Genomic DNA, 23706 nt, shown 5'->3' on the forward strand with positions numbered 1-23706 from the left:
AGGGAGGTTTTTTGCGAGCGCCTCAAGGTGCGCGCCAAGGCTGCAAAATCCAGGGCCCGCCAAGAGGAGGCAGCCCGTCCAAGCCCCCGTGAGGAAGGGCAAGTTGTCCGCTTCCACCATGAGGCGGGATGGGGCTTCATCAGGAGTCCCCAGTTTGAGCAGGACGTCTTCGTCAGCCCGCGGGACGTCGAGCCGCGGCTGAAAAAGGGACACCCTGCCCGGAACATCTTCCCGGGTGATTTTGTGTCATACACCTGCCACCACGGGGTGCGGGGGTGGTACGCCTTGGATTTTCACAAGGTGTCCAGGAGTGATGCCCCCTCGCGCTCGGCAATGGAGGACCGGTCAGCCTCCGTCGGGAGGAATGAGCCTTTTCCCTGGTGGAGACCCGTGGATTAAGCGGCCCCGGCGGCTGTAACCTGCTTGCAATTATTATGTTATGTTTTATGTTTACCATGTTTTCCTCCCGGATTCTAGAGAAGAGACATTTGTCCCTGCGGACTTGCAGTAGGCAGACTCTTCCATTGTATATAGTTTGCATCTCTTTAGGTGCTCCTTATTGGTTTTATGTAAAACCGCGGCTATTTCTACCTCAGACCTCGGAAGAAAAACCTGTCTGGAGTGGCTCTCCTGGAGGTCCAACTCGGGATCTTCATGCCCTGCAGCCACCCCAGGGCCTACGTTGGGGGTTTGGGACAGGTCCCTCGCGCCTCTGAACTGACTTTTCTTCCTTTCACTTTAACCCGTCTGTCTATGCATAATGTCTCTTGATGGTTTTATATTTTTATACTTTTATAATATTTGCTGTTTGTAACGTTAAAGGAGAAGTGCCTCCCATAATGGGAAGATTGTTAAACTGTTATCAAAAATATAAAAAGACTGTACCAGGTTTTACTCTCTTTGCAGCCGGCGGACGTGCTGTGTTTCACCAGCGGGGAATGTGGCGCCCCTGGGGGTTCGACCGCCACAGAGATGCTGCACCTCTTTAATAGGGTGTATCTCTCCTTCGAGGTAAGAACGGTACAATTGTCAGGACCCCACCTCTACATCCAACACCACACTTCTCCCAGCAGGGGGGGCCAATAGGCACCAGTGTGCTGCCCCTGCCGGGATAATGGGAGATTGGGGAACCAAAAGATAGGGGGAACCATGTAGTGGGTGAGGATGGAGGACGCACATGTAGGTTACACTTAATAATTCATATTTAATAAACAGCCATCTTGGGCTCATGGTCTTTTGATTGTGATCTTCATCACTGAACGTGGCTTTCTGTGTGAACCTGCAGTTGATGGGGACACGGTCCTCGTGCTCTGGCCTTGAGTCGAGAAGTGGGTCTGAGTTAACGGCTGTCTCAACCCGGTCAAAGTCCCTGCCCAAGAAGGCCTGGAGCTTAAGAGTCTAGCTCCATCGCAAAAGGATCCCAGGGGGATGCAGACGGAGCAGTGTACGCCACCTGTCCTCGCTATTCTGGCCTGGTCAGAGGGATTCCGGCTGCAAGAGGAGTACTGGCCCCCGACACCTGACTTTGCTACTCTACGTCCTAGTCAGGGAAGCCCGGAAGGCACAGAGGATCCCATCGGGTAACGGAAGGAGCGGAGTCGCCACCCGTACCCTTGTTCTGCGCGTAGTCCAGAGGGAGACCCGGCCTTTCTACACACACACAGACAGGAGAGGACTCAGTCTGAAGTCTAGGAACACTCTGGTGCAGGGTCCTGATTAGGCACTTGAATTACTCGGAGGTTGCTGGACCCCTGTTCCTGGTGACCGCAGAACCCCGTGAGGAGCAGGGAGAAGCCTTGCAGCTGCATGCTCTACCATGAGTAAAAGCTCTGGAAGTCAACCCCTATGGCCTCTGGACTCTTTATTTCTGCACCGCACAGCACCAGGTCTCCTACACTACGACTCCCTCCATCCTCGTCTCTGCCCTGAGGCCCTGCTCCGCCTGTGGGGAGTAGTATCAACGTCGGCTGCCACAACATCCCGCCTCAGAGGACTGCAGCAGCGCTGGTGGCCTTCACCAGGTACCACAGGTGGCGTAGTCGATAGCAACCACTCAACCCTGATAGCCCATTACATCCTTTTTAATGTAACGGCCCAGGGCACGGAACGGGTCCAGGCCACGGCTGCAACCCACCAAACATCTGACCCGGCTCCGAGTAACCCCCCATCTTCCCAGGGCAGGGCTGCGAGCGTCACACATTCATCATCCAATTTCAAAGGACATTTTTCACAATGAAGCGGTCATCAGTGTGGGATGTGGCCAAAGGACGACCACTTCTCTGCCTTTCTGTGAGTCTTCCAGTCTCTCTGTATCTCTGTTGCAACTTGCCGATGACACTCTGTGACACTCTAAGCTCAGTGGCCACTTCCGTCTGAGAACATCCTACTTGAAGCCTCACAATGGCGAGGTACTGTTGATCAATTGTTAGGTGTCATCTTTGTCTCATGATGTCAAAATGTGAACAGCGAGATGTGGAGGACTGTTTAAATACCAATTCTAATTGAACCCCGAAATTTATTGGCGATTCATGGATCAAACACCTGTTGTGAATTGTGCCATTAAGCTTCATGTTCGAGAACAGCAAGTTGTGCAAAAAGTACTGAAACATTGAACAGTTGGACATGTGCATTCAAATGTTTAGAGACGGTCACATAAAGTTCACCTGAAAAGGTTAAAGTGCATTTTAGGCTTATCTTGAAATTTCATCTGAAAGCCAAATATCCCTACTAGTGATGAGCGAGTATGCCTCATTAATAGTGATGAGCGAGCGTGTTCTATTAACCCTATTTTGACTTCTATTAACTTCTATTTTGCCGTGCTTGGCATTTCTTTTAATGTCGCCGCGCCTGCAAGTATCACGGCTGTTTGACAGCTGTCACACATGTAGAGATAGCCTGTCAGACAGGCTATCTCAAAAACACTTGTCTGCGAATGGAGTATCTGGTTTGGTTTCTTGTCTTAAGTCATGTGGCAAACTCGTTAAAGGCTGTGTGCCCACGATGCGTTTTTTAAGCGTTTCCGCAGCGACAAAACGCTGCAGAAATGCTTAAAAAACGCATGGTAGAAGACCTGCCATGTTCCCCAATGATAATCTGCATGTGCTGTGCACATGCTGCGGAAATTTCTGCTGCGGATTATCATTGTGGAAAAAAACACAGCACTACCAATTATTTTGCGGAAGTGCTGCGTTTTCGCCGCCATTGACTTGCATTAGAACGCGTGCATTCCGCTTCACTAGATAAGGACATGCGGAATGCACGCGTTCCAATGTACGGATGGTACCCAGGTCTAGAGGAGAGGAGACTCTCCTCCGGACCCAGGTACCATAGAAACTGTGAAAAAAAGAATAACATAAAAAATCAAGATTATATTTACCTTCTGGCCGCCCCCGCTGCACTCGTCCTTTCATGCCGGCAGCTAGCGATGGATTGAAGGATCTGCGTTGACGTCATAGTCATGTGACGGGTCACGCGACGCTGATGTCGGCAGGTCCTTCAGTGTACCGCTGCCGGCAGCCTCGACGGAGGGAAACAAGACACCGGGGGCCATCAGAGGGTAAGTATATATTTATTTTTTACCATTTCGGTCACACTATATAAATCCATGCCGTTTTCATGGATTTATATAGTGTGAACAAGTTGTCAAGCACTTTCCAAGTGATGCTAAAATCGCTTGGAAAGCGCTTGTCAACCCGCATGCGGAAATACCAGTGAAGAACGCTTCACATCCGCATGTCCCTGGCAGGAAAACACATGTACAATCCGCATGTACAATCCGCATGCGTTTTTTTCTGTCAGGGAGATGCAGAAACGCTCAGGAAAAAATCCTGAGCATTTCTGCATCGTGGGCACATAGCCAAAGAGTCAATATAGACTTTTAGGATTGCGAAGTCCAATAGGTGGTGCTAGAGTTCAAGTCCAGTTTCTCTCTGAAGAGGCTTTTTGTATAAATTCTCAAAAGAGCATTGCATGGCCTATAAGTCTCTTTACGTCAACTTGGCAAACTCCACAAGAAGAAATGTTCCCCCTTAGAACACTTGTGTATAAATGATCTGTTTCATTTATTCTGTTGGTACGTACAATTACAGTGATATCAAATTTACTTATTTTTTTTCTATATTTTACTACATTTACACAATTGCATGATTTTAAAAGGTTATTTCGTCCATAATAAGTTATCCCCTATCAATAGAATAAGAAATACCTTGATGACAGCTTGGGGTCTGACCACTGGGCACCCTAGCAATCGTGAGAATCAGTTTCTGTAACCCCAAGATTGGGCTTTGCAAAGCCCTGTCCTAAATGGGACAGATTGTTTATGAGACTGTCAAAGAAAGAAGAGTACAGCTCTTGACTATTTCCAGCAATCTCATAGACATTAAATGAAGTGGTGGGATAACATGTTATTTTGGGAATACCTCTTTAAATCATTTGTATTTGTAACTGCATCTTCCAAGAGTCATAGCTTTTTTTTCCTATGATGGTCTGTGAGATGGTTTGTTTTCTGAGGGATGAATTGAAATGTTTCACTATTTTGGAATATATTCGATTTTTTGATGAGGCTGGATGAACAATAAACAGCAATTCTAGCATTGTTTTTTTTATCTGCTACTTTTACTTTGTGATAAATTTATATTTTGAATAATTTTTAATTCGGAAAAAAAAAAGTTTCTTGGAATATTTTTGAACATTTTATTTTTTCCTCTACATTTTTTTTACGTTTCAGCAGAGAACTTTAACAGGCGATCACTTGATCATTTTTCTATATTCTACAATGTATTAGACCTGTGAGCATGAAGGCTCATTGCTACTTATGAATAAAAGAAAAAGGGGTTAAATAAAGATACCTGACAAATACCTGTTGTTTTTGCTCCAATTTGTTCTGTATTTGTTTCCATATAATATCTATTTTCATTCTGTACTTTTTTTAGCTGTATTGCATTTTTTGGTGGAGATTTTTTTTCTGTTTTTGTATGTTTGGCTAATTTTTTATATTGCTGAAATTTTTGCCTATATTGGCGTTAGCTTTTTTACATTAACAAAAACAACAAGAAGAACAAATATTTGTATTGCACCTTTCTAACAATGGACTCTAAGCGTAATATAGAAAATGGAATTAATAATATTAAAATGAGATTTGTAATACACAACTGTGAATGAGTCCTAACCTTTTACAGGCATCCCTCAAGCAGGACCTAATAGGTGGCAAAATTAGACTGCCCCCGACTGCCAAGATAACCCATAGGCGCCCAGCGACGTAACAGAGGAAAACCCCCTCCCTCTGTCCTCTCTCTAACTGATGAGATGCCACAGCTAATGGAAAGTCCATCACCGCTATTGTAGCAGAGTGTAGGTGTAAAATATGTATCTATTAGGACACCTTCACACATTTGTATAAAACCAGTATCGGTGTCATCAGTGTTTTTCCTGCATGGCAATAGAAAAAGAATTTACAGAGCTTCTCCTATACTTTGCAATGTTAAACATGTATAGCACACGGATAGCACATGCCATCAGTGTGCTGTACGTGTTTTACACGTATGTGTATTGGCCCTTGTCATTCGTCTTCTGGTAAAATATTGATGTATCTCATTGTGGTTTACATGGAGACACGGTCCATGTAAAAAAAAACATGGACATGTGCACAGCAGAGTAGGTTATAATGGGTACATGTGGAATCCATGAAAAAATGGATGCTGCATGTACTGCAAACATGGACATGTGAAGGAGGCCTTACATGCAGTTTGCCCATGATAGCGCCAAACAGGATTCAAGTGGCTAATTTCTGATAGACAGCATTGTTTTAGGACAGCATGCATAAGGAGATGATTTTCATCTTAAATTCACTTGGGAAAATGATAAAGCTGATCAGCTGTAAACGTAGAGGTGGCCTCGCATACACAGCTCTCCATTCATTTCTGGCCGCTTACCCTGCAATTTTCAGAGCAACCATAGAAATAAATGGAGAGAGCTGCGCATGCAGCACAGGAACTGCTCTGTTCTCAATGATAGATGTGAGTCCCCGCACTGGGACCTGCATCTATTGGACATTTATGGCATATCCTGTGGATACGCCATAAGTGTTCCAGGAGGGAATAACCCTTTTAATATATAAGGAATTTCTCTAAACTAGAAAAAATCATCTGCCTCATGCAAGGAAAGAAACCTTAATATAGTTCATGAAAATGAATGACTTATTGGTGGATTACTTAATCTTAAACCATATAACTATCCTATTACATACTAGAACATAAACCTGGTGTTCTCGCAGTGATGAATGACCTGTTCAGAATCCAGCACATCTGCACAATATGTGCCCCCCATTGTTTGACTGGGCATTACAGATTAGGTATTATGGATTGGAGGGTGCATATTGATGGACAGGGGTCTCCAGGCGTCAACTCCTCCTTGCACTAATGGTAAGGAAATTTCCCAGCACCGCAGTGACATCAGCTGTTATCTGGGCATGCTTAGAGAAAAGAGGGTGGTCGTAGTACCTGGAGAAAGATTCTCACAGCCTGTCTGTCATCACCAGGTCAGGCTCTGGCTCCAGACTGCCTATACCCTGATAAAAGAAAGACAGGCACAAAAATTGGTGCTTGAGAGAAAGGAGAACAGGGAGGGAAGGGAGTGTATGAAACACAAGGCATGTCTGCCTTACACTGGAGTCAGAGTGCCTCTCCAGAACCCTTATCTGTTCCTACAGCCCCTGACAGTGAGCTGGAAACTACTTGCCATGTCCTGTATTATAGAAACATTCTTAGACTTCCTTGCAGTTGATTACAAACATGGATGAGGACTGTACACATACATATAGATAAGAATATTCGTAGCCAGGGTTCTGTTTATTTGGCTACCCATGCACATTTGGCTAAAGTTGATGAAAATGTACAGGTCAGTTATAATAAATGTTCATTGGGGATAATTTAACAACCACTAATCAGATCAACATGGCATGAAATAAATTCACCTCTGATTGAATTTTTCACCTAGTGGTTCAATAAAACATCTTTTGTATATTGTATGCTGGGTTGTTTTGGGGGGACATCATAATGTATAGTGGGCTGTGTGAGGGATCCATCATACTGTATGGTGGGCTGTTTGGAGGGACTATCATACTGTATGGGGGTTGTGTAGTAGGGCCTCCATACTGTGTGGGGCGAACCATCGCACTGTATGAAGGGCTATGGGGGGATTATTATACTGTATGGGGACTATGTGGGGGGATTATTATATTGTATTAGAGGCTGTGTGGGGGGAATATCATACTATATGAAGGGCTTTGGGTGAGACACATTACACTGTATTGGGGGTCACTTTGGGACCATCATACTGTGTGGTGGGGCTGTGGGGGAACCATCTTAAAATGTGGTGGAGCTGTGGGGGGAACATCTTACTGTGGGAGAGGGCAGTAGAGGGACCATCTTACTGTGTAGGTGGAGGAATGCGGGAATATCATTATGTGTGGGGGCATTTTTGGGGGCTTCACCCACTATGGTGGTCATTGAAGGGGTATCATAATTTGTGAAAACACTAAAGGGCTTCAGTAGAGGCAAAATAACCGTGTAAGTGGCACAAAATATATTCCTCCCTGTGTCTAAAAAGTTGGAAGGTATGCCCTTCTGGGACTGCGCTTATGTGCCGTGATAGAACTTTTTCTTTGGAGCCCCATGATTTCCATGTACACCCCTGCTTATTGCATTTTTCATTTTTTACATGCATTTTTATCGCGTTTTTGCCGCTGCTGTTTTTGTCTTTTTTTGGTGTATCATGTTTTAAATAAAGGTGCTTTGTTTTTGATACTTGGCTTCGACAAAACTTTATTGATACAGTCACATGCGGATTACAGGCGTATTTAGTACGTGCTGTGTTTTTTTTGTGCAGTGAAAATATGCAGCGTCAAAAACTCATCGTGGGAACTTAACCTTATATTGCAATATTATTATTAAAGGGGTTTTCCCACAAACAAAAGTTCATTTTAATCAATGGCTGTGTCTGACGACCGTGTACAGAACATGGTCTGATCATACCACATCTCCTGGGCAGGGAAGGAACCAAGTCAATACAGATATTACAACAGGGGATTGCAGTTGATATTTTCTTTGAAGTAAAACATTGTTTAAAAACAGGCAGGGAAATGTTTTACCTCACAAAAAGAATCAGCTGTGATCCCCGGCTGTAATGCCTGTATACTCTTTTGCTTCCTCCCCTGCCCAGGAGATGTGGTATGATCAGACCATGTTCCGTAAACGGTCAGACACAGCCATTGATTAAAATTAACTTTTGTTGGTGGGGAAACCCCTTTAAATCTTATATAGCGGTATTATTGCAAATATAGTTCTGGTAGTAATTTTTGATTTCCTTCAGGTAGGGTAATATTAGTAATAGAGACCCTAATCTGGGGAAGGGTCTGGGACAGCATAGGCCTGTGTGCTTTGAAATGCCAGAGCTGAATTTTAGTCCCAACCCATTCCTGCTTGGACTAATATATAATTATATGGGGGATCAATCAATCTGAACGTCTTAGAGTATGTTCAAAGGTACAAGATTTACACAGCATATCTTGTTAAAATCTCATCAAGTTAACTTTTCCTAGGCATCATGTGAAGATCCTAGATAGAGGCCTACACATTAGTATAAAATTGGTCAAACCATATTATTTCAATAAAAACATTAGTTTGATAGTTGAAATTTACCAGTAAGCAATGCTTTTATTTGTCTGCAACAGATCCTGGATTGAAGGTGGCTATGGTTAACATTTTTGCCAGATAGTCACTAGTCCACGAAAGATCTTTCCTGAAAAAACATTGCTGGACATTTACTGCTGATGTGAACAATTGTAACATCCCATAAGGAAGGAAATATGTGTGACTCACCTATACCTTATTTCTGATCCCTCAGAGTTCACTATAGTTTATAAAATCTACAGGGATTTACAGACACATCCATACAAATTTATACACTCTCCAAGAAACCAAACAATCTGGTCCTTTTTTATTTAATGGGCCTTTAAAAGCCTAATCAAAGGCAGGTCCAGTTTATGCAATGCTGGTGTCTATAATGACATTATTCACCAGAAGACAGTCTGATAAACATCATTCCCACCACAAGTCTGCGTTGGCTTTGATCTAGGAAAAGATATGCAGTCTATTTCATTGAAAAAGATGCTTCTGGCTCCCAGGCTCCCTCAGTGACATAATTGGTAGCTTCTCTAAGATTTTGTGGCCTTAAAGCAGCTGTAAATCTCATGTAACTGGTCTTTGAACGGAAAAGTAAGAAACCTCGAAATGCGTAAAAATCCTTTAGGCTGAGAGCATGTTTATATTCCAGATGCCTAAACTGAGAACAAGAATTTACCCAAAATCCTACTGCATAACATTAGAAGAATGATTTAGTAACAAGGTCTTAAAGTAAATCTGTCACCACATTTCACAATAGAAATGGCTTGCAATATTAAATAAATATCTTAGACCTGACGCTGCTGGTGTGCTCACTTTGAAAATCAAGGTTGCAATAGCAATATAATCCTAATATTAAAATACACATTTTAATATTAGGCAGGAAAACTTTCAAGAGATTATACAGCCTTGTTTGACATGGATTTTCAAGGTAGGTAAATTAGCTTCTTCAATTGTAAGCATCTATTTAATAATGAGTGCAGTTTCTAAGGTGAAAATTGGTGACGGATTCTCTTTATGGAACTCTACTTCATTATTATTTATTTGTCTTTCAATCTTTTTACTCTGTGAATCGTTTAGTACTTAAAAGCAAATCTCTCAGCAGGATTTCACTGCAAACTATTTATATGTGCATGTAGCTTTTTCAAACACAAGACCAGGGATACCTTTACATGGCCAGTCTGGTCTTCCTTTTCTGAGAAATTAGTGTTTGAATTGATATGCAAATGAGGCTGAAGAGCTATTGTAGCCTCAGTCACACCAGCTCTATTCACTGCCTAGTGATGAAGTCACACAACATAGAGGCTGTTAGTCAAGCAGGAGAAGGCAGCACTGGTTGGGGAATAGAGCTGGAGTGACAGAAGCTTTGGATCTATAAATAGAAGTCAAGCCTCATTTGCATTTCAATTCAAACACTGATTTCTCATAAACTTGTCTTTGAAAGAGCTACATGCACCTATAAATAGTTTGCAGGGGGAAAGGTAAAATCTTATTGACAGAGTCCTTTTAAAGTTCAGATGATTAGATATTATATCTATGTATATGTCCCCTATAACATTAGGAAAAACAAAATAATACAAAATTGCGTGCTTGAAGCAGTTTCAGTTTAAGAGTTCCCATATACAATAGACTAATTTGAACCCTCTGAGTTTGGCTTTCCTGGATGACCATTTGATGTGTTGGGGGGGCATCCTTACTTTTCCAGGCACTTTGAACTTAAACGCCTGATCCTTCTCATCTCGGGATGATACTGTAATCAGCTGTCAGAGGTGTCTGGAAGAATTAGCTTTTACCCTAATGAGTGTTTGACCAACAGCTAAGGGTCTGTTCTCATGTCCAGTAAACCTCCATTTAAAACGGATCCAGTCCAGATAAATAAAACAGATCTGTGGAAATCAGAAAGAGGGACCACATTTTTAATGGATACACTAACATTTGATAACTTAGAACTTCTATACACATTGGATAGCTATCTGCTGAATGACTGCTTGGTCGAAAGCTATCTCGCCTAAATCCTCCATACACAGGAGTGTGTTCTATGAAAGAGCCGCTGCAGAGGAGCTTATCTCCTGGAGAACAAAAAGATCGGCCTCAGAAATCTTACATGCCGGATTCTTCTCTCAGCTCAGTTGGGAAGAAAGTTGGATTGCCCCATACACATTAGACTGTCAGCCGATACTAATATAAATACAAGGCCTCTATGTGTACAGGTGTCTTACATGGGATTTCCTGGCTCAATATATTTTATAAACTGCCTCTGCTTGCAACATGGGACAGGGCTTTTGGAGAGGGTTTTGTCGTACTGATGGTCCGAGATGTCAATCTTCAGGAACAAACTACCCCCAGGCAAGCTGGGAGGCAGGCGAGCATTGCGTTCCTATAAAAAGAAGATAATACAGGTAGTAGAAAGGGAAACTGGATGATTTATCAATAGTAACCAATATAGTTTCCTAAATAGAGTTCAAAAAAGCTGATTTCAGATATATTTGATCTGCTTTATTTGGTAATCTAAATTCTACTGCTATGTATTCTGATTTAATCAATATCGCCAAGGCTATGTCTAAATAGTTTTTTAAAGCATTGAAAAACTACAAGTTTTTCAAGCAGAAATAGTTTTTTTTAGTGGAGTTTTTAGAGTTTTTTTTTCCCTTAAGTGTTTTCGCAGTGACTAGTTTTGCGCATAGTCCATCAGGATCCACTTCAAAGATGTTACTTGCACTTTTCCATCAGGCCTTTTTTAAAACCTCTTCAGGGAAAAAACACTTAATGGGTATGTATACATGATATCTCTCTCAGGCCCCCCCCCCCCAAAAAAAATGGAATAATTGTCGGGGTCACAGAAGAGCAGATCTCACAACTTTCCATCCTTTACATAGTAATTTTCCTCCTGCTGAAGTCCTAGATTCCTCTTTCATTGCCCCCATAAAGTATGATACCAACAAAAGTGTCCCCCAAACACAGTATGATACCCCCATGGTGAATTCCTCCACATGCTCAGTATAATGACCCTACTGTATCCCATCTCAACTCCGAGGGCAAAGTATGCTGACCCCAACACAGTATGATCCCCCAACTGTGACCCGCTAGAGCTAGAAAGAATAGTATGTAAAGGAGGGAGTTATACATAATAAAAGATGAAACTATATAACTAAGGACGGCGCTATACATAATAAGTGAATACACTATATACTAAGGGACTGTGCTATACATAATACGGCTACATTCCTGCATTTGTGTGCAGTGTCGGTGTGCTGCCCTGTTTTACAAACGCATTGAGCATGTCCTATTCTAATCCTCAAAATCAGAATAGGACATTCTCTGACCCTCACAGATCTCATTCTCAGATGTGTGATTTTAATGGATATGTGAATGGATCTATAAAACTCTACAAGTCCGTGGACCATCCGATAAAAAATCTGGCAGCACACAGACATTTCATACAAATGTGAGAATGTGGCTTAAGGGATTTTACAGATCACATTATCACTCCAAGTCACACAGTGTAGATATAGAATAATATTTACATCCAGGCACTTACCGCTGACGTCTCATCTGATCAGAGACGGTTTCTGCTATTTCTTCTCCGTCTGGGAAGACCTTCATGTCGACATCTCCCAGCCACGACTCGTCTTGTCACGATGATCAGTGCAGCCCTAAGTATAACAAGGTCATACATATTGTATATATACATGTGTCTCCCCCACACTGCGCCCCTGACTACAGATTAATATACAATAATATACTATTAGCCATTTAGTAATCAAAATATAAAGTGATAAGCAGCACTGTCCCCCCCATTAACTATAATGTCCACCGGCCAATAATATAAATTATTCAGTCTCTGTGACTCTCCCCAATTAACTGTAAGGCTATGTGCACACGGAAAATATACAGGGCTTTACAGTACAAACAAAGTGAAACCCCCATCATTGCTCTCCCCCAGCACCCCCATCATTGCTCTCTCCCAGCACCCCATCATTGCTCTCTCCCAGCACCCCCGTCATTGCTCTCTCCCAGCATCCCTTTCATTGCTCTGTCCCAGTACCCTCGTCATTGCTCTCTCCCAGCACCTTCATCATTGCTCTCTCCCAGCACCCCATCATTGCTCTCTCCCAGCACCCTCATCATTGCTCCCTTCCAGCACCCTCATCATTGCTCTCCCCATCCCCACCATTGTTCTCTCCCAGCAACCCATCATTTCTCTCTCCCAGCAACCCGTCATTGCTCTCTCCCATCATCCCCATCATTGCTCTCCCCATCCTCATCATTGCTCTCCCATGTGATGCAGGGTGTGAGAAAGACTTAGTGCAACAGAGGGAAAAGGGAAAGGGAGCCCAGACACTAGGGAAAGGGGGGAGTGGAGACCTCCTAGCCTGGTCTAGTGTCACCCTGTCTCAACTACTGTCCCTATATTGGCTCTTCAACAATTGCCGCGTGCCTCACCCTGTCTTTCCCTGGCATATGGCTTGGGAAGGGAGGAGATGAGCACTAGTCGATCGCCACTAAACTCTATAGACAACAAGGGTAGACAAACGGGGGGGATTGCTTAGCTTTAGACGACTCCAGCCAAATGTGCTACGGCCTCAAGCTCCAGAGAGGACAAAGTATTGCTCTTGCTAAAGGCTCACAAGTAGTAATGAATATCGCCGGCACCTCCCTCTCAGACACACCAGGTATTTATACACTCAGGCCAGGGAGCTTATTAGCCAGAGGGAGGTAGACACTGGGTCCAAGAGACAGCCAGCCTCTAAGAAGATGTCTGTAATGTCTGTAAGATCTTCTGCAACCAACTGCAGGGTGACTGTCTGTCACCTCTGACACACCCGTGACACCCCATCCTCATCATTGCTCTACCCATCCCCATCATTGCTCTCCACAGCCTCATCATTGCTCTCCCCAGCCCCATCATTGCTCACCCCATTATTGCTTTCCCCAGCCCCAACATTGCTCTCACCATACCCACCATCCCCATCATGGCTCACCCCAGCCCCACCATCCCCATCATTGCTCTACCCAGCCCCATCAGCCCCATTATTGCTCTCCACAGCCCCATCATTGCTCTTCCCAGTCCCACCATCTCCATCATTGCTCTCCCCAGCCCCACCATCCCCACCATTGCTCTCTCCAGCCCCACCATCCCCATCATTGCTCTCCCCAGCCCCATCATTGCTCTCCTCAGCCCCATCATTGCTCTCCTCATTGCCACCATCCCCATCATTGCTCTCCCCAGCCCCTTCATTGCTCACCCTAGCCCCACCATTCCCATCATTGCTCTCCCCAGCCCCATCATTGCTCTCCCCAGACCCATCAGCCCCATCATCGCTCTCCACAGCCCCATCATTGCTCTTCCCAGCCCCACCATCCCCATCATTGCTCTCCCCAGCCCCACCATCCCCATCATTGCTCTCCCCAGCCCCATCATTGCTCTCCCCAGCCCCATCAGCCCCATCATTGCTCTCCCCAGCCCCATTAGCCCCATCATTGCTCTCCCCATCCCCATCAGCCTCATCATTGCTCTCCCCAGCCCCATCATTGCTCTCCCCAGCCCCACCATTCCCATTATTGCTCTCCCCATCCAAATCAACCCTATCATTGCTCTCCCCAGCCGCATCAGCCCCATCATTGCTCTCCCCAGCCCCATCATTGCTCTCTCCATCGCCACCATCCCCATCATTGCTGTCCCCATTGCCACCATCCCCATCATTGCTCTCCCCAGCCCCAACATTGCTCTCACCATCCCCATCATTGCTCTCCCCAGCCCCACCATCCCCATCATTGCTCTCCCCAGCCCCACCATCCCCATCATTGCTCTCCCCAGTCCCACCATCCCCATAATTGCTCCCCCCAGCCCCATCAGCCCCATCATTGCTCTCCTCATTGCCACCATCCCCTTCACTGCTCTCCCCAACGCCACCATCCCCATCATTGCTCTCCCCAGCCCCATCATTGCTCACCCTAGCCCCACCATTCCCATCATTGCTCTCCCCAGCCCCATCATTGCTCTCCCCAGCCCCATTAGCCCCATCATTTCTCTCCCCAGCCCCATCAGCCTCACCATTGCCCTCCCCAGCCCCATCAGCCCCATCATTGCTCTCCTCACTGCCACATCCCCATCATTGCTCTCTCCAGCACCACCATCCCCATCATTGCTCTCCCCAGCCCCATCATTGCTCACCTTAGCCCACCATTCTCATCATTGCTCTCCCCAGCCCCATTATTGCTCTCCCCAGCCCCATTAGCCCCATCATTGCTCTCCCCAGCCCCATCAGTCTCATCATTGCTCTCCCCAGCCCCACCATTCCCATCTTTGCTCTCCCCATCCAAATCAGCCCTATCATCGCTCTCCCCAGCCCCATCATTGCTCTCTCCATCGCCACCATCCCCATCATTGCTGTCCCCATTGCCACCATCCCCATCATTGCTCTCGCCATCCCCAACATTGCTCTCACCATCCCCACCATCCCCATCATTGCTCTCCCCAGCCCCACCATCCCCATCATTGCTCTCCCCAGCCCCACCATCCCCATCATTGCTCTCCCCAGTCCCACCATCCCCATAATTGCTCCCCCAGCCCCATCAGCCCCATCATTGCCCTCCTCATTGCCACCATCCCCTTCACTGCTCTCCCCATCGCCACCATCCCCATCACTGCTCTCCCCAGCCCCATCATTGCTCACCTTAGCCCCACCATTCCCATCATTGCTCTCCCCAGCCCCATCATTGCTCTCCCCAGCCCCATTAGCCCCATCATTGCTCTCCCCAGACCCATCAGCCTCATCATTGCCCTCCCCAGCCCCATCAGCGCCATCATTGCTCTCCTCACTGCCACATCCCCATCATTGCTCTCTCCATCACCACCATCCCCATCATTGCTCTCCCCAGCCCCATCATTGCTCACCTTAGCCGCACCATTCTCATCATTGCTCTCCCCAGCCCCATCATTGCTCTCCCCAGCCCCATCAGCCCCATCATTGCTCTCCCCAGCCCCATCAGTCTCATCATTGCTCTCCCCAGCCCCATCATTGCTCTCCCCAGCCCCACCATTCCCATCCTTGCTCTCCCCATCCCAATCAGCCCTATCATTGCTCTCCCCAGCCCCATCATTGCTCTCTCCATTGCCACCATCCCCATCATTGCTGTCCCCATTGCCACCATCCCCATCATTGCTCTCCCCAGCCTCAACATTGCTCTCACCATCCCCACCATCCCCATCATTGCTCTCCCCAGCCCCACCATCCCCATCATTGCTCTCCCCAGTCCCACCATCCCCATAATTGCTCCCCCCAGCCCCATCAGCCCCATCATTGCTCTCCTCATTGCCACCATCCCCTTCACTGCTCTCCTCATCGCCACCATCCCCATCATTGCTCTCCTCAGCCCCATCATTGCTCACCTTAGCCCCACCATTCCCATCATTGCTCTCCCCAGCCCCATCATTGCTCTCCCCAGCCCCATTAGCCTCATCATTGCTTTCCCCAGCCCCATCAGCCTCATCATTGCTCTCCCCAGCCCCATCATTGCTCTCCTCACTGCCACCATCCCCATAATTGCTCTCTCCTTCACCACCATCCCCATCATTGCTCTCCCCAGCCCCATCATTGCTCTCCCTAGCCCCACCATTCTCATCATTGCTCTCCCCAGCCCCATCATTGCCCTCCCCAGCCCCATCAGCCCCATTATTGCTCTCCCCAGCCCCATTAGCCCCATCATTGCTCTCCCCAGCCCCATCAGTCTCATCATTGCTCTCCCCAGCCCCATCATTGCTCTCCCCAGCCCCACCTTTCCCATCTTTGCTCTCCCCATCCAAATCAGCCCTATCATTGCTCTCCCCAGCCCCATCATTGCTCTCTCCATCGCCACCATCCCCATCATTGCTCTCCCCAGCCCCAACATTGCTCTCACCATACCCACCATCCCCATCATTCCTCTCCCCAGCCCCACCATCCCCATCATTGCTCTCCCCAGCCCCACCATCCCTATCATTGCTCTCCTCAGCCTCACCATCCCCATCATTGCTCTCCCCAGCCCCATCAGCCCCATCATTGCTCTCCTCATTGCCACCATCCCCATCATTGCTCTCCCCAGCCCCATCATTGCTCTCCCCATCATTGCTTTCCCCAGCCCCAGCATTGCTCTCCTCAGCCCCACATCCCCATCATTGCTCTCCCCAGCCCCATCATTGCTCTCTCCATTGCCACCATCCCCTTCATTGCTGTCCCCATTGCCACCATCCCCATCATTGCTCTCCCCAGCCCCAACATTGCTCTCACCATACCCACCATCCCCATCATTGCTCTCCCCAGCCCCACCATCCCCATCATTGCTCTCCCCAGCCCCACCATCCATATCATTGCTCTCCCCAGCCTCACCATCCCCATCATTGCTCTCCCCAGCCCCATCAGCCCCATCATTGCTCTCCTCATTGCCACCATCCCCATCATTGCTCTCCCCAGCCCCATCATTGCTCTACCCATCATTGCTTTCCCCAGCCCCAGCATTGCTCTCCTCAGCCCCACATCCCCATCATTGCTCTCCCCAGCCCCATCAGCCCCATCATTGCTCTCCCCAGCCCCATCATTCTCTCTCCATCGCCACAATCCCCATCATTGCTGTCCCGATTGCCACCATCCCCATCATTGCTCTCCCCAGCCTCATCATTGCTCTCCCCAGCCCCATAATTACTCTCCCCATCACCACCATCCCCATCATTGCTCTCCCCCACTTCCCCTCATTCTCCTGTTCCTCTCCCCAGCATTTCAGTAAAAAAAAAAAAATACTTACCTTTCAGCTCGCTCCCCTGTAGCATCCACGTTCCCAGCATCTTTCTCTCTGACCCAGGCGCGCGCTGCATGATGACGTCATCAAGCTGCGTGCGTCTATGTCAGGGAGGAAGCGCCGAGCAGGAAGTAGAGAACGGATCCCTCCAGCTCTGCTGCCATTTTCTACTGTCAGCAGCGGAGCTGCAGGGATTGCTCCCTGCCCGCCGCGTGTGATGAGGGAAATCTGGCCATAGGCCCCTCGAAGCTTCAGTCTCCGTGAAGCAGGTCAGATTGGCCTCAATGTTAGCCGCCCGGCAAGGGCCCCCCCGACCCTCCAGGCCCCGGTGCAGCTGCACCGGTGGTATGTCTTCCCCTGGACTGCTATGGAGCCCCCCCAGCTCATGGGCCCCATAGCAGTCACATGGCCTGCCACCCTTGGCGGTACGCCACTGGGAGGCAGATGTGCAGTAACTAGCGCCGGCCACTACAACTTGACGGCCAAGTACCGGTGGTTAGGACTTCCGGCTGGCGGCCGCCGTCGGCACAGGTAACAGCTGACCAGAGGGGGTGCCGCTTGCAGGACCCCGACCGATCATACATTGATGCCCTATCCTTTGGGTAGGGCATCAATGTGCAAGTAGTGGACAACTCCTTTAACAGTATAGTGAAAGCCGCAAGAATGATGGCAAAGCTGACGGAGAAGCCGCTTCATGAAAACAACCTGAAGCAGCTTCACCTGTTAAAACTCATAAGCTGCATCGATGTCTAAATGACGTTGGGTGGACATATCCAAAAACTTCTGTGGATTTCCAATAGAGATGAATAGGTTGTTTTTCAAGTATTTTTTAAGAGGTTTTTGAAGCGGATTTTTGAGCTCCACAAACAAACTATGTGAAAACCCCTGAGGAAGCTAATGCGAAATGGGCATCAGGATACTTGGCAGTGTGGGGGTTACTTTGGTACATTGACTATGGTGCCTACTGGTCAGTAAGGGGTCTGTGCACTACTGTACTTTAATATAATTGAGGGTTTCCTTTGTGTTATCAATTGTTATTTGCCTATCGTTGTCTACTATTTGGCTACTTTTTGTGGGGTCATTTAATGATACAAATTGTTTATAATTCCTTCTAGTCAATTATGTCTTTGATTCCCTGAATATATTTATTATCCTGTGCAGGGATTTTTTCACCTCCTCCTCTTGGTTTTCTTTATGAAGTCATTATGTTTTATTATTTATTCCATATTTTGTTTGCATTACGTGATTCACTTCTGAACACACTATCTTTTTTTGTGGAGAGTTTATGGGGTTATCAATTTCTTTCTGCTTTTGTGTATTGTAATTAATAAAATTATATTCATTTTGGATAAATATATTTTTTGGTATTTTTTATCATTAATTTTGATGAGTTATTTATAGACTCATATCTGGTTTTTGGAACTCCATCAAAGTGTATTATTATTTGCTTATGGTAGTATGGGTTTTTTGATCCAGTTTTGGGTTATAATTATGTGTAAACATAAAGACTCATGCAGTAGGTCTGATAATATTGTATGTAATATTACATTTTAGCCAGCAGGTGGTAGTGTTGCATGTGTGCACAGATACTAAGGCATGTTTGGAATTTTTTTTTATGTGATTGATATAATGTAACTGTTTTATATTTTTGATTAAATGGAAAGTCAACTACAATTCCGCCTTGTGCAAATTATATAACTTTATAATTTAAAGGTCTGAAACATTAGAATCTGTGACCTAATTGAAATGTGATAGAATATTTTCATGTTTCATCAGGGGCGGACACAGACTGTAGTGGGCCCCTGTGCAAGAATTTTTTTGCCCCCCCCCCCCCCCCGTGCATCTCTCATCCCTCCATGCATCTGATTCCCCCCACTCCTAGTTAATTAATTGTATTTAAAAAAAATAAAACTTGTTATACTTACCCCCAGGGCCGGCTCCAGGTTTTTGTGGGCCCTGGGCGACAGAGTTTCAGTGGCCCCTTTAACACATACCATGATTCATGATGCACAGATACCACAGAGAAATATATATATAGTACAAGGCCAAAGATTTCACTTACTACATTACATGAGCGATATCTATTGTAAATTCTACAATAGCTCAGAAACCGGCGAATCCTCACAGCGCACAGTGCAGACCGGACAGTATAGTCCTCCATACAGGATTATGGGCACCATATAATGCTCCATACAGGATACTGACCCCCTTATAATGCTCCATACAGGATACTGGTCCAAATATAACGCTCCATACAGGATACTGGTCCCCATATAACGCTGCATACAGAATACTGGCCCCCATATAACGCTCCATACAGAATACTGGCCCCCATATAACGCTCCATACAGAATACTGACCCCCATATAACGCTCCATACAGAATATTGGCCCCCATATAACGCTCCATGCAGGCTGTTCCCCCCTTATAATGCCCCATTACACGAGCGATATCTATTGTAAATTCTACAATAGCTCAGAAACCGGCGAATCCTCACAGCGCACAGTGCAGACCGGACAGTATAGTCCTCCATACAGTATTATGGGCACCATATAATGCTCCATACAGGATACTGACCCCCTTATAATGCTCCATACAGGATACTGGTCCCCATATAATGCTCCATACAGGATAGTGGTCCCCATATAACGCTCCATACAGGATACTGGTCCCCATATAACACTGCATACAGAATACTGGCCCCCATAACATGCTCCATACAGAATACTGACCCCCATATAACGCTCCATACAGAATACTGACCCCCATATAACGCTCCATACAGAATACTGACCCCCATATAACGCTCCATACAGAATACTGTCCCCCATATAACGCTCCATACAGAATACTGACCCCCATATAACACTCCATACAGAATATTGGCCCCCATGTAACGCTCCATGCAGGCTGTTCCCCCCTTATAATGCCCCATGCAGGATGACACCCCCCTTTTAATGCCCTATGCAGGATGTCACCTCTACCCCCCATAAAATGCCCCATGCAGGATGTCACCTCTCCCCCCCCATATAATGCCCCTTGCAGGATGTCACTTCCCCCCTTTTCAATGCCCCATGCAGTATGCCAGACCACCCCCTCCCTTACAATGCCCCATGCAGGAGGTCACACACCCCCCCTCCTTATAATGCCCCATGCAGTATGTCACACACCCACCCTCCTTATAATGCCGCATGCAGGATGTCAATTCCCCCCTTCCCCTCTTATAATTCCCCATGCAGGATGTCACACCCCCTCCCTTATAATGTCCCATGCAGGATGTCACACCCCCCCTTATAATGCCCCATGCAGGATGTCAATTCCCCCCTCCCCCTCTTATAATGCCCCATGCAGGATGTCACACCCGCTCCCTTATAATGCCCCATGCAGGACGTCACTTCCCCCCTTCCCCTCTTATAATGCCCCATGCAGTATGTCACCCCCCCCATATAATGTCCCATGCAGGATGTCACACACCCCCATATAATGCCCCATGCAGGATGTCACACCCCCACATATAATGCCCCATGCAGGATGTCACCCCCCCATATAATGCCCCATGCAGGATGTCACACCCACTCTCCCCCCACCATATAATGCCCCATGCCCCCATACATAAAAAAAAAAAATCAAATACTCACCTCACTTCTCACCTGATGCTGATCCGGACTCCAGCATCACCCGCGTCTTCCCGCTGTGACAGCTCAGGAGAGATCGCGCGCAGTGTAAAGACATCACCGCGCCCTATGACCTGAGACGTCACAGTCAGAGGACGCGGAAGACGCTGCGGAGGCACGGGGAGGGGTAAGTATTGTGCCGGCGCCGTCACATGACCGGAGATGTCCCTGCGCTCAGCATGGGGCCGGGGAACCATGCTGAGCGCAGGGACATCTCCGGTCATGTGACGGTGGGGGGTCCTGCGGGGGGACCGCATGAGGAGACGCACAAGAGGGGGGACCCAACGGGGCTCCAAGGGGGCCCCGACCGGCCGGGCCCCATGCTGGAGTCAGGGCAGTCATGCCCTGATGGCGGCCCTGCTGGAGGCTGGAGGGGCCCCCTCTCCCTCGGGGGCCCCCGTTCAATGAACCGGCTGCACGGGCGGTAGGTCCGCCCCTGTGTTTCATTACATTACTCCAGCAATATAGCAATGTCCTTAAATCTTGAGATTTTTCTGCAGCACAAAATTAGCCTAGATCAGCCATGATACACTTGGATGATGCCGAAGCCTCCTATTGTGTCAGGTGGCTGCTTTGGTCCCATTGTATAGTTACACTGATCTGGTATTGCTGATAATGTAGCATGACACCTGTTGACTGCAGCAATACACCAGTAACTACTGGACACAAAGGCTGTAATCCACTTTCATAGCTTAGAAGTAGATCCATGGTCAGTCTACCCACAAAGTCAGATTGTATAAGATCCTGGCATTCATCATTGAAGATGTGATTTCTCAATATCACCAGGGGATGGCTGCCTACATGCAGGTCAAATGAGATCATTTTCTAGTTGAATCCACTAATATGATCTCCTGTATCTGCTCTGAATCATAATGAAGATCAGGGATGATTTACACTCAAACATGATCCAGTCTCGGGTCATAAATTTTGTGACCATCAGTAGCATTAAACAGTAATACAGAAGATTTTAATCCAAAAATTAAAATGTTATTTTCATCTCATTAAGCAATGGCATCTACGATCACTTTATGCAGGGGTGGGATCCAAATTTTGAACAAAAGTTTTCCCAGCTGGCATGAAGGATGGCTGTGATGTAGCGTGCCGTGGAAAATTATTTCTACTCTAATAATCAAATATAACAAGTGTCTAGTCAGGTTATCGCATGCTATGGACATTTCTACCATGTGAGGCTATAACTCCAACAAGTATGATCTAAACGATGGTAAGGGCATTAGAAGAGGAGTTGCAGATCTCACAAATGAATACACGAGTCATGAAATGCAGAGGCAGAATACAAAATGACTTAGACCACGGCCCCACTATCAGTATTTGGTCAGTATTTTTTCTCAGTAGTGGGAGCCAAAATCAGGAGTGGGTGATAAATGCAGAATTGGTGACTTGTTTCTATTATACCTTTTCTCTGATTGTTCCTCAACTGGTTTTGGCTCCCACTCCTGAGAAAAAATACTGACCGAATACTGACCAAATACTGATAGTGGGGCCGTGGCCTTATAGTGACTTACTGGTGATGTCATCTATGATTGGAGGCCTTGTAGAGAAAACTAGTCGTAGGAAGGGATCTAAGACCAGGAAACACAAGTTAAAAAAAAACTTTTAAAATATTCCTTTGTTTAAAAGACTACATTTTTCTAATACAAAAAACCCAACACACAGGTACGATATAAGGTAGCCAAATGAGTGGCAAATGTCTCCAGCAAGGAACCAAAATGTATGCCTCCAGTGTTCACTCTTATACATGTTAGGCTATGGGCACACAAGTAAATAAAGTATAGAAAAATCTGCTGCAAAAACTAGAGTGTTGGCAGGAAAAATGCTGCTTAAAATACATGCGTTTTTACCACATTTTTTTCACATTCATATGAATGGGTGAAAAATGGCACAAAAATACTGAAAGAATTCACATGCTGCAGATTTGAAATATCGCTTTTAAGGTTCAAATCTGCAAGGAAAAAATGAGCTGAATGTGCAAGAGATTTCAGAAATCTCATTCACTTTGCTGGTACTGTAAAACGCTGTGTTTTTACGTGGTAAAAGCGCCCAGAAGAAAGCCCCTGCGAAAACACAACGTGCAAACAAACCCATAGAGGTGAGGATGCCTTTATTATTTTAAGTTTATTTATCTCACAATTAGTAAGAAGAGACATAGACGTTCAAATTAATTGTTATAAACATATATATCAGCTCCCTCATGAAAGCTAAGGTGAAACGCGCGTTATGCAGCAGTAACTCTGGAGTCTGTATCTAACTACTTCTCTTATACTTTAAAACTATTTCTCTATGTGACAATCCATATGTGAGGTTCAGGCATTACAGGCTGTTTTTGGTATTTGCACCAAGCACTTTTTTGATATTTTACTGTGTGCACTAGTCACTTTACATCATATGGTTCATACCACTTAGCATATTATAATCCTTTTTAGTAATTATGAACCACAATTCTCCTTATATATATGGTATATGCATTTTCTCCAGATCTAGCTGTATACCTTTAGAAAGTATGTGATATGCTGGTTAACAATGTACTGTAAGGCTATGTTCACACTAGGCGTTTGAGCATT

This window comes from Phyllobates terribilis, unplaced genomic scaffold, assembly GCF_046119375.1.
Source record: "Phyllobates terribilis strain yellow unplaced genomic scaffold, ASM4611937v1 Scaffold_5__5_contigs__length_657084704, whole genome shotgun sequence".
Taxonomy (NCBI): Eukaryota; Metazoa; Chordata; class Amphibia; order Anura; family Dendrobatidae; genus Phyllobates; species Phyllobates terribilis.